The 9,601-nt window shown below is 41.1% G+C and overlaps 1 protein-coding gene and 1 pseudogene across 1 annotated transcript in view; both read right to left on the bottom strand.

Moving 5' to 3' along the window:
- BIN3 (bridging integrator 3) overlaps positions 1-2,179 on the bottom strand; it is a 30,317-nt gene extending 28,138 nt beyond the window's left edge. The window contains exon 1 of the mRNA XM_006864390.1: positions 2,137-2,179. The gene's annotated coding sequence lies outside the window, so the exon portion shown is untranslated. The remainder of the gene's footprint in view (positions 1-2,136) is intronic.
- A 6,275-nt stretch (positions 2,180-8,454) lies between these two features.
- Positions 8,455-9,048, bottom strand: LOC102816112 (annotated as a pseudogene).
- Positions 9,049-9,601: the final 553 nt, after the last annotated feature.

Below are 9,601 nucleotides of genomic sequence, written 5' to 3'. Positions count from 1 at the left end.
CGCTATGGGTCGGAACCGACTCTACGGCACTTAACAACAACAACAACAAGGCTCAAAGAAGTTAAGGAACGTGCCCAAGGTTTCAGTGTGTGATAGACTCAGGAATGGAATACAGGCTGGGAGTCTCTCAAGCCTAGATTTTTAACCTCTATATGACACCCAGTCTGTTTGGGAGAACTGATGCCATTAGTTAGCGAACTCAAATTCCATTTCACTGGAGACAGATACAAGAGCTATGGGCCAGTCCATAGGAGCTAAGGCTTTTCTCATATGTGTAATCTGTCTTTCTCCTGGGGAATCATTGCATTCAAAGTTATTAGTCATTGTGCTCAGGCAAAGAAGCTGGAATCTTACATTCTTATGCCTGCATGTTTCTGTGGAAAACAAAGACCATTTCTATAAAGGCTGAGATACTGGGAGTTATTTTACTTTTAATTTTTAAAAGCAAATGTTGGAATTAAAGAGCCTTCACAAAACCACTTCCCTTTCAGATCTGCCCTGGATTAAACTCTAGAGGCTCAAAGCCACACCTTCCCACTTCCTGTAGGCGGCTGGAGCCCAACATTTGCACTCCCAGATTCTTTGAGTTTCAGCTGAGAGCCTACACAGATGGTCAGCCACAGCATGGGAGGTAAACTCAGAGTTTGCCAGTGACCTGCATTTGCATGAAAAAGGGGAGGGCTCTTTTAACTCTGGCCCATTTCCTTTTAAGTGACCTAACTTTGGGCTTCCCAAAGATAGAGTCACTGGTCAGATGTGTGCCGAACTTCCCGCCAAACTGAAGTAATGTCTTTCCTGTCATTTTGAGTCCTCAGCCAAGAGGGAAGAAGTTGTTAAGACAAGAACTCTCAGGGGCGGAGACAAGGGTCCCCACACGTGTTGGCAGTGCTGGACTTCCTGGAGAGTCATAATGAGATGCTCTGCAGTTAGGGTCTTCCATGTTAAAACCAAAAGACTCGCTCACATTTGTGGGTGAAGGGACTGAAAAGTCTATTCCTGACTAAAATTCCAACATTGTGGAAGACCCAGAAGCAGCTTAAAACTATGAAAATAGTATTGAAGAGAAGTTCAAACGGGACTTTTTATCTCAGCTCTACCCTGTATCAGGTCTTTATCCTCTTACAAAAGTCACTACAATTATTGATTTCTTCATCATGAAAAACCAGGATGATCTCTAAGGGATTCCACATCTAACTTCCTTAAAATCTGTAATTCTCTTCCTCTCCCCTTCTGGAGATAAACAGGAGTAAAACTTGTGGCCTTAGAAGAGGGATAAGGGGGGGAATGGGGTGGTGGTGGGGAACATGACTCAATTATCTTCTCCCACTGAGTATCTCTGAATTGGTGGTCAAGAATGCACACAGCAGTGGAGAGAAAGGGGCTTGGACCAATTGGAGAAACTACCAGTCTTTCACCAAGCTCTTGTTATTTTGTTGTTGAGTGCCGTCGAGTCGGTTCTGACCCACAGTGACCCTGAAAATGCTTTCTGAGGAGTGGCTGGTGACCTCGAACCACTAACCTTGCAGTTCAAACCAACTTTGGAGCCCAACACATTAGCCCACAGCACCACACCAGTACTCCCATTTTATCAAGCCGAGGTGGCCAGAAATACTACAATGCAGATGTATTTGGGGCCTATGTTTCCAGAGCCCTCTTAGGAAAAGTGCAGACTACCATACCAATCCTGGTGGCTGTGGGGGTTATGTGCCGTGGAGTCGGTTCCGACTCACAGAGACCCTGCATAGGGTTTCTGAGGTTGTAAAACTTTATGAGAGCAGAAAGCCTCATCTTTCTCCCTTGGAACAGCTGGTATTTCGAACTGCTGACCCTGAAGTTAGTAGCCCGACTTGTAACTACTATACTACCAGAGCTCCTTATATCAATCCTAGACACAACGAATCAGAAGCAGTGTCTCCCTCTTCACGTCTGTAAGCCACCTCTTCTATTTGTCCAGGCTGGGGAACAAGTAGAAATAGAGGGGGAGGAGAATGTCTGAGGACAGGAGAATGTTCCAGGACTGCAAGCCCCAGTCTACATGAGGGTCTACATCTATAGGACTAGAATAAGCTCTGGTTCTTTCACAAAGGCTATGTGACACAAAAGTGAATCTCAGAAAGGCAGGAATGGGATACTCACTGTTTTAGGGATAATCTGTTTCTTGGGCTGCCCGATCTTAAAAGGAATCCTAAAAGAGAAAGAGACAGAGGAACATAATGAGAAATAGGGCAGAAGAGAAGAAATGTGGCTGAAGATAAAGGACACAACAAGGGCCACTTCCCCCTAGGAGGGTAAAGAAGAGTGGCTGTGGCTACCTACTTGGTGCTGTATCTAGTGCCCTTGTGGGCCGAGGAGTGCTAGCATTAGGCTTGGTTCTAGGACGCTACTGCCTGCCATCAGCAGTGTTCTTGGGTGCTGCCTTTGCCCCAGAGTGTTTTTGTCTCCTCATAGTTTGTCATTAAACACACTTAATAGGTGAAGGTAGGAGAGGGGAGATAATGTAAGAATAATAATAACTATAAACCTTGTGTCTTGAGGAGTTGCAAAGTTTGAAATGATAGGTTTACTTAAATAACTATCATCCTGGAAAATAGTCTTTTAAAAACACCATAAACATCACTTATCAGTTCTTCCCTGTTTCCCTATAGAGAGATAAACTGCAAATCTGAAGAGCTCCTTAGGTGCCTGGGGAGATGACAAATTGTAGGGGCATTAACGACTGGCCAGGCTGGGTTAGTTCCCTCTGAAAATTGACAGAAATTGAAACCTAACAAACTTGATTTGAAATTCAGCCCAAGTCTGCTTTGAAGTTGCTATGAAGTGCTCCACCCGACTGCTCACTTTCAAATGGAAGATGGGGTTAGCAGGTGGCTTGGCATAAAAGTACAGCGTAGATCTGGGAGTCCAAACCTGAGCACTAGCCCAACTTCCACCTCTAATAACCTGCCCTTTGACAGGAATTACTGCACTGTGATTTAATTTCTTATTCTATAAAACCAAGAGTTAAACTGGATGATTTTGAATTTCCTTAAGGCACTGAAGAGTCGACTGATTCTATTAATTCTGAGCCTCAAGGAACTGGAGTCAGGCTAGAAAGTAAACTTGGTGCATCCAGATAAGCCAAAACCAAACCAAAACAAAAAAAAAAACCTCATTGCCACTGAGACATTTTTGACTCATAGTGAGGGGAGACTAGAACTGCCCTATAGGGTGTCCATGGCTGTAATCTTTATGGAGTCCTGGTGTGGCGCTGTAGGATAAGCACCTGACTTTAAAATTGGTCTGAACCACAAGGCTGGTGGTGCAAACTTACCAGCTGCTCCTCAGAAATCCTATACAGGGTTGATATGAGTCAGAACTGACTTGATGGCACTTAACAACAACCTTTATGCAGTCCTGGTGTGGCGCTATAGGACAAGCAATGGACTGCTAGCCACAAGGTCAGAAGTTCAAACCTATCAGCGGCTCCTTGGAAATCCTACACAGGGGTGCTAAGAGTTGGAACCAACTCCATATACTTAACAACAATAATATTTATGGAAGCAAACTGCCTCATTTTTCTCCTGTGGAGCAACTGGTGGTTTTAACCACCAACTTTTTGGCCAGCAGTGGAGTGCTTTAACAACTGCACAACCAGGGCTACTGTGCCATCTACACACTATAGCAATGGTAAGTCTCTCCCCTTCTGGGAAGTGAAGTGAGTAAAGAATCCCTGCAATTAGCTCAGGGACAAGGGTGATAGCAGGAGAGGCCTGCCGGAACCAGACTAAACCAGCTATTCTCACTACTTTCCTTTCAGCTCTCTGGGATGGGGCAAAGCTCTGGTCTCCAATGCTGCAACTAATCCAGTCCTCCAGGGCCCAGATCCCACACTTCCCTCCACACCCCCTTCTCAAGCCTGGTCTGATTTGGCCCAAACTGACCAACACTGTTTCTAAACCCAACGGTATAATTAACTACCGATAATAACCCCAGACAACAATCTGGTTGAGAGGATGGGCCAGCCTGAGTCACTGTGGTTTAAATTTAATTTCTGGAGGACATCCTGTTTATTGTTAACCCAGCCCCATAATTTGGGAGCGTTAACCCTTTGGGGGCTGACTGATTCACGTGGCTTCTGTAAACAAATAATCTTTGGCTATATAATTACTGAAGGGAAAGACAGGCTATGAAGCTGAAAAAGAGATGAAAAATGAAATTGTTACTTCCCTTTCTCAGACCTAAAGACGGAAAGTTCAGGTAGAGATGGTCTCCTCAGGCACATCTTCATGCCCTCAGTTACTTTCCCCCAAGTCAGAGACTGGAGTGGACTGACATTGTACAATGCTTTAGGACAGTGGACAACTGCCATTTTGGTTCCCGTGCACATGGTCCTGGTGGCATTGTTCAGATTGATGGTGTTTCTTTAAGAAGAAGTGTGTTATGGATATAAAGCTCTAGACTAGGAGTCAGAAGACCTGGTCTCTCTCTGACTAGTTCTGTTGTTTGAACAAGTCACAATCTCTCTGGAGCCTCCTAGTTTCTTATGCTGTAAAACTTAACAACAAAAACAAGTAAGTCGGAATAGATGGTGGTCCTTCAACTTTCAAACTTTGGACTCTAAATAGACTCTCCATTCTGAGAAAATGGGGTGTAAACATGTATCTAAAGAATTCTCAGAAAGCTCTTCAAATTGATTTTAATTGAGCGCCCAGTACAACAGACTAGGTACCAAGAAATTAGGAACTAAGATCCCATTATTTGTACTGCCACAGCCTCTCTCTAAATCTTAATTTAGAACCACAGTATTTTTAGAACTCTAAGTTACCATAGAAATTTACCCAGTTCAACCCTCTTGTTTTGTAGATGAAAAAACAGATCTGGAGAGATCCAGTGACTAGCCCAAGGTCACTCTGCCCAGGAATAACAAACAGCACCAGGAATAAACAATCAGGTCACCTGACTTCCTATGGGATAAGGTACTGGACCGCAAGGTCAGTTTGAACCACAAAGTCAGTGGTTCAAACTCACCAACTGCTTCTCAGAAACCCTATGCAGAGTCGCTATGGTGTCAGAATTCAACAGCACTTAACGATGACGAATAGTTTAACATCCTTTTTATACGAATGTGCTAACCATACTTGAAGAAATGATTAAAAATCACTTAATTAAACTATCTTTTCTTAAATCACTGTGGAATTAGAAGGGGTTCATTATTCTACGAGACTGAAAATGACACAGAAGAGCATTATCATAAGGAAGAAAGCTTGTGCTAAACTTGGTGCTTGCACACAGATGAAAGGTTAAGTGCCCTGTGCAGAATTGAACCAGGTCTCTGTTTTTTTATTTCCACTTGAAGCACAGAAGACTTTATAAATAAAATTTTATCACACTATTCTGGTTATTTTCTTAACTCATGTTTAAGTCTTATTTCTATCTGGTGGGAAAATGTTCTTTATAAAACAAAACAAAACCAAAAAACCCTTAAAGAGTTTTAGATCAGCAAATTTTTTAAATGCAGAAAAATTACAGATAGTACATAATTCCCATATACAGTTGTTGTTGTTGTTAAGTGCCATTGAGTCGATTCCAACCCATAGCAACCCTGTATAGAGTTTCCAAACAGCAGCTGGTGAGCTTGAACCACCGCCCTTCCAATGACTTTGCAGTCTGACGGGCTTCAAAAAATTCATGGAACAGTCCATTATCTTTTAATTCCATTTTTCCATGATTTTTTTGAAGCCCACTTGTACCTCTATTATTAACATCTTACATTAACACACTGGAATCCTGGTGTGGCATTGCAGGATAACCACTGAACTACTAAATGCAAGGTCGGCAGTTCAAACCCATAAGTAGCTCCTCAGAAATCCTATTCAGGGTCACCATGAGTTGGAACTGACTCGATAGCACTTACCACCACCACCACATTAGTTTATTTGTCACAATTATATGAGTTAATATTGATATATTATTATTAACTCAAGCCCACACTTTATTCAGATTTCCTTAGTTTTTACCTAAGTACCTTTTTCTGTCCCAGGGCCCTATCAAGGATACCACATTACAATATGTGTGACAGTTTCTCAGACTTCCCTTCTCTTGTGTGATCTTTACCGTTTTAACGCATGCTGGTCAGCTATTTTATAGAGTGTCTCCCTTAGAATGTCTGTTTTTCTCATGATTATACTGGGATGATGGGTTGTGGGGAGGCAGATCACAGAGGTTAACATGCCATTCTCATCACACCCTAACAAGGGCACATGCTATCATGATGTATCACTATTGGTATTAACCTTGATCACCTACCTGGCTGAGGTAGTGCTTCCCAGGTTTTACCCTGAGCCCCTTCCAATAGTGCCTTCTTTGGAAGAAGACTCTATGCGCAGCCCACATCAAGAAGTGCTCTACCTTGAGGGAGGAATAGCTACATAAATCACTGGAAATTCTGCACATGAGATCAACTACTTAGTGCGTCAATCATTTATTTATCAGTATGAACTCATGAATATTTATTTTATACTTTGGGCCATAATCCAATACTATTGTATTGCTTAAATTGTTCCAGCTTTGGCTACAGGGCGCTCTCTCAATTGTCTCCTGTGTCATTGTGACATACCCCCTGGACACTATGTGGTTTTACACTTCCTTATTTTCTGGCACCATTATACAAAGTCCAATCCCTTCCGGAATATTTCCTCCTCCAGTTCTAGAATCAGCAGGAGAACATCTCACATTAGCATTCAACGGGCTGGGCTCAATCTTCCTTTCAGCTAGTCTTCTTTCCGATCTTACCCAAGACAACTACCGTGAGCTAGTCAAGTGGCTCAATTCATGAAGCCTTCAAATCCAGACTTCCTATCCCAAACTGGGACATTTCAGACTGCCTAAGGGAATGCCACTAATAATTACATTATGACAACAGGCACAAACCTGTCCCAGGATAAACCAGGACCTATGGTCACCCCACCTGCATGAAGTTCTTTCCCTTCCCCTGCCTTCATCAAAGCTGTTCTGAAGTCTTCAATCTCGCTTCCTTTGGAAAAAAAAGTCTAAGATCTATCTGGCATTTAAAAATATTCTACTTTGTACAGTTAGTAACACTTTAACCCTTTAAAAAGCAAAACATGCTTAACAGAAAAAAGCTTTACAAATATAGAAAAGTTGAAACAAAAAAAGAAAGAAAAATAAATTAGCCTGTAATTTTATATATAAAAGATAACCAAGGTAGTTATTTTGGTAGTGCTAATTTTTAAAAATTGCAGATACAGAAAACAACTGGAAACAAAATGTCAAATGTTAGCAATGATTAATTCTGGGTGGTGAAAATATGATTACTGTTTTCTTCTTTCCCCTCTTATTATTTTTTTTCAAACGAACAAGAAAAACCCTTAGGGTGTTTTCCCCCTTGACTATGAAAATAACACCTGATCACTGCTAAAACTTGGCAAACATGGAACACAAAGTGCACAAAGTACACAACAAAGAAAAATAAACCAGTACTAACATGAATCCCAGTGTACACATATGTGTACGTATGTGTGTGTGTATATGTACACACATACATATATATATATATAATTACACAGCTTTTTAAAAATAAAAGTATCATCTAGAAACATATATCATGAATGATTCTGTATGTCAATTATAACTTTCATGAGCATGATTTTCAATAGATACTATTTCATTATCCTCATATCTGTCCACTAGTTTAATTTTTTTAATCCTGTATCACTTACTGTTGGTTGTTCCAACTGTTTCAAAAATTGTTTCTATTATAAACAAAATCTCAAATAGTTAATCTTTGCGCACATCAAGGTTTAGTCACAGAGGATAACATTCTTAAGACTTGGAATTGCTGAGACAATTCCAAGTTAAGGCTTTGATACACTTTGACAAACTGCTTTAGAGACAGACGGAAATCCTTTACATTTTTAGAAGACGGAAACACTTTACATTTTGCCACCAGTCACTCCTTGGAAACCCTGTACAGGGTCGCTGTGGGTCGGAACCTACTTGACGGCACTTAACAACAACAACTAGTCCTTTAGCTTGAGTATCAGGGTTTCTTCCTGGCTTAGTGTTTACCTTTTACTTGTGCATGTGTGGAATTTTGATTCTTAAAAAGTCAAATAATCTATCTTTTCATTTATAGTTTCTTCTGGTGTCCAACTGAGGAAGACCTGTCTTCTCCACCCAATAACATGCAAATTTCATTTATCTTTATATTTTAATTATTTTTCATGTTTTTTTTTTTTAATCAATATAAGTTTTATTTTCATCATTTCATACATGTGCCTAGTTTGCTAAATCAAACAGTAGTCCTTAGGCAACCCTAATCTCACCTGCTCAGAGGCAGCTACACAGTTTTTGGTATTTGTCTTTGCATCTCTACATAAAATGTCTGTATTGTTACATATTTAAAAAAAAAAAAAGACACACAAAAAACTAAAACTAGTTTTTAATTTTATTTTCTCATTTCTTGCATTAGAAATATTCTTCGAGGACACTGTTGGCCTCAGATTCTTTGTGGTAATCCTTAACAACCACACACCTGCAACCAACCACTTTTACAAGGTTTTCCATCTTTGTCAATTTTGCAGAGGCCTTACCAGCTCCTTCTTGGGAACCCTAAAGAGGGTCGCTATGAGTCAGAACCAATTTGACAGCACTTGACAACCACCACCCACTTGTTATGCTGTTGGATAAATTAAAGCACTGGACCACAAGGTCAGCAGCTCAAACCCACCAGCTGCTCCTCAGAAATGCTATACAGGGTTGCTATGACTTGACGGCACATAACCACCATCCACTCCCCCAATTTCTTGTTATCATCAACTTTGATCAGGTCCATGTTCAGCACATAGGGCCTCTATTAACTTGACATACAAAGGCTCACTCATCACAGTTGGATGCAAGTTCACAAAATGTGGTTGGCACTTGTCTAAGGTTTTGTGATTCGTAAATCCCATGTGCTAGGGCATCATGGATGAGGGTGGTCTTCAGTACCTCTTGTAAAGGAGTGTTAACGTCCACTGCACCTCCAGCAGCAATGCCTTCCTTGACCATGGCGGTGGGTTATGAATGCCTCCACCTCTGTACAACTTGTCAGCAAAGGGAAAGAGGTGTTTAGTTACTTCCTGATAGTTAGGTTTTAGGCACTATCTGTTGCCTTTTTACTTTGGAAGCTGAGGCTTCAGTTAAATGAAATTTGTTGAGGCACTGTCTTACTTACCCAGTACTGCTGTAACTGAAGTAACACAAGTAGATAGCTTTACCAAACAAAAAGTTTACAAAACTGAAAGTCCTAATCTAAGGTGATAGTTCTAGGGGAAGGATTTTCTCTCTGTCAGCTCTAGAGGAAGGTCCTTGTCTCTTCACTTGCTACCTGGTTCCCTGGAGATCTTCATGTGATTTGGCACATATCTTACCACATCTTTGCTCTGTCCAGTTGTTTGATCTTTTTTATAACTCAGAAGAGATTAACTAAAGAAACACCCTACACTAATCCTTCCTCATTAACAACAGAGGCAGACCATTCCCAAAAGGGATTATAATCACAGGCATTGTTGTTGTTGCCAAATGCTGGCAAATCAATTCCGACTCATAGAGACATGAGGAG

Source organism: Chrysochloris asiatica, unplaced genomic scaffold (genome assembly GCF_000296735.1).
Source record: "Chrysochloris asiatica unplaced genomic scaffold, ChrAsi1.0 scaffold00064, whole genome shotgun sequence".
Taxonomy (NCBI): domain Eukaryota; kingdom Metazoa; phylum Chordata; class Mammalia; order Afrosoricida; family Chrysochloridae; genus Chrysochloris; species Chrysochloris asiatica.
Note: the sequence above shows the minus strand (reverse complement) of the source record. Positions and strands in the feature narration are given on the sequence as shown.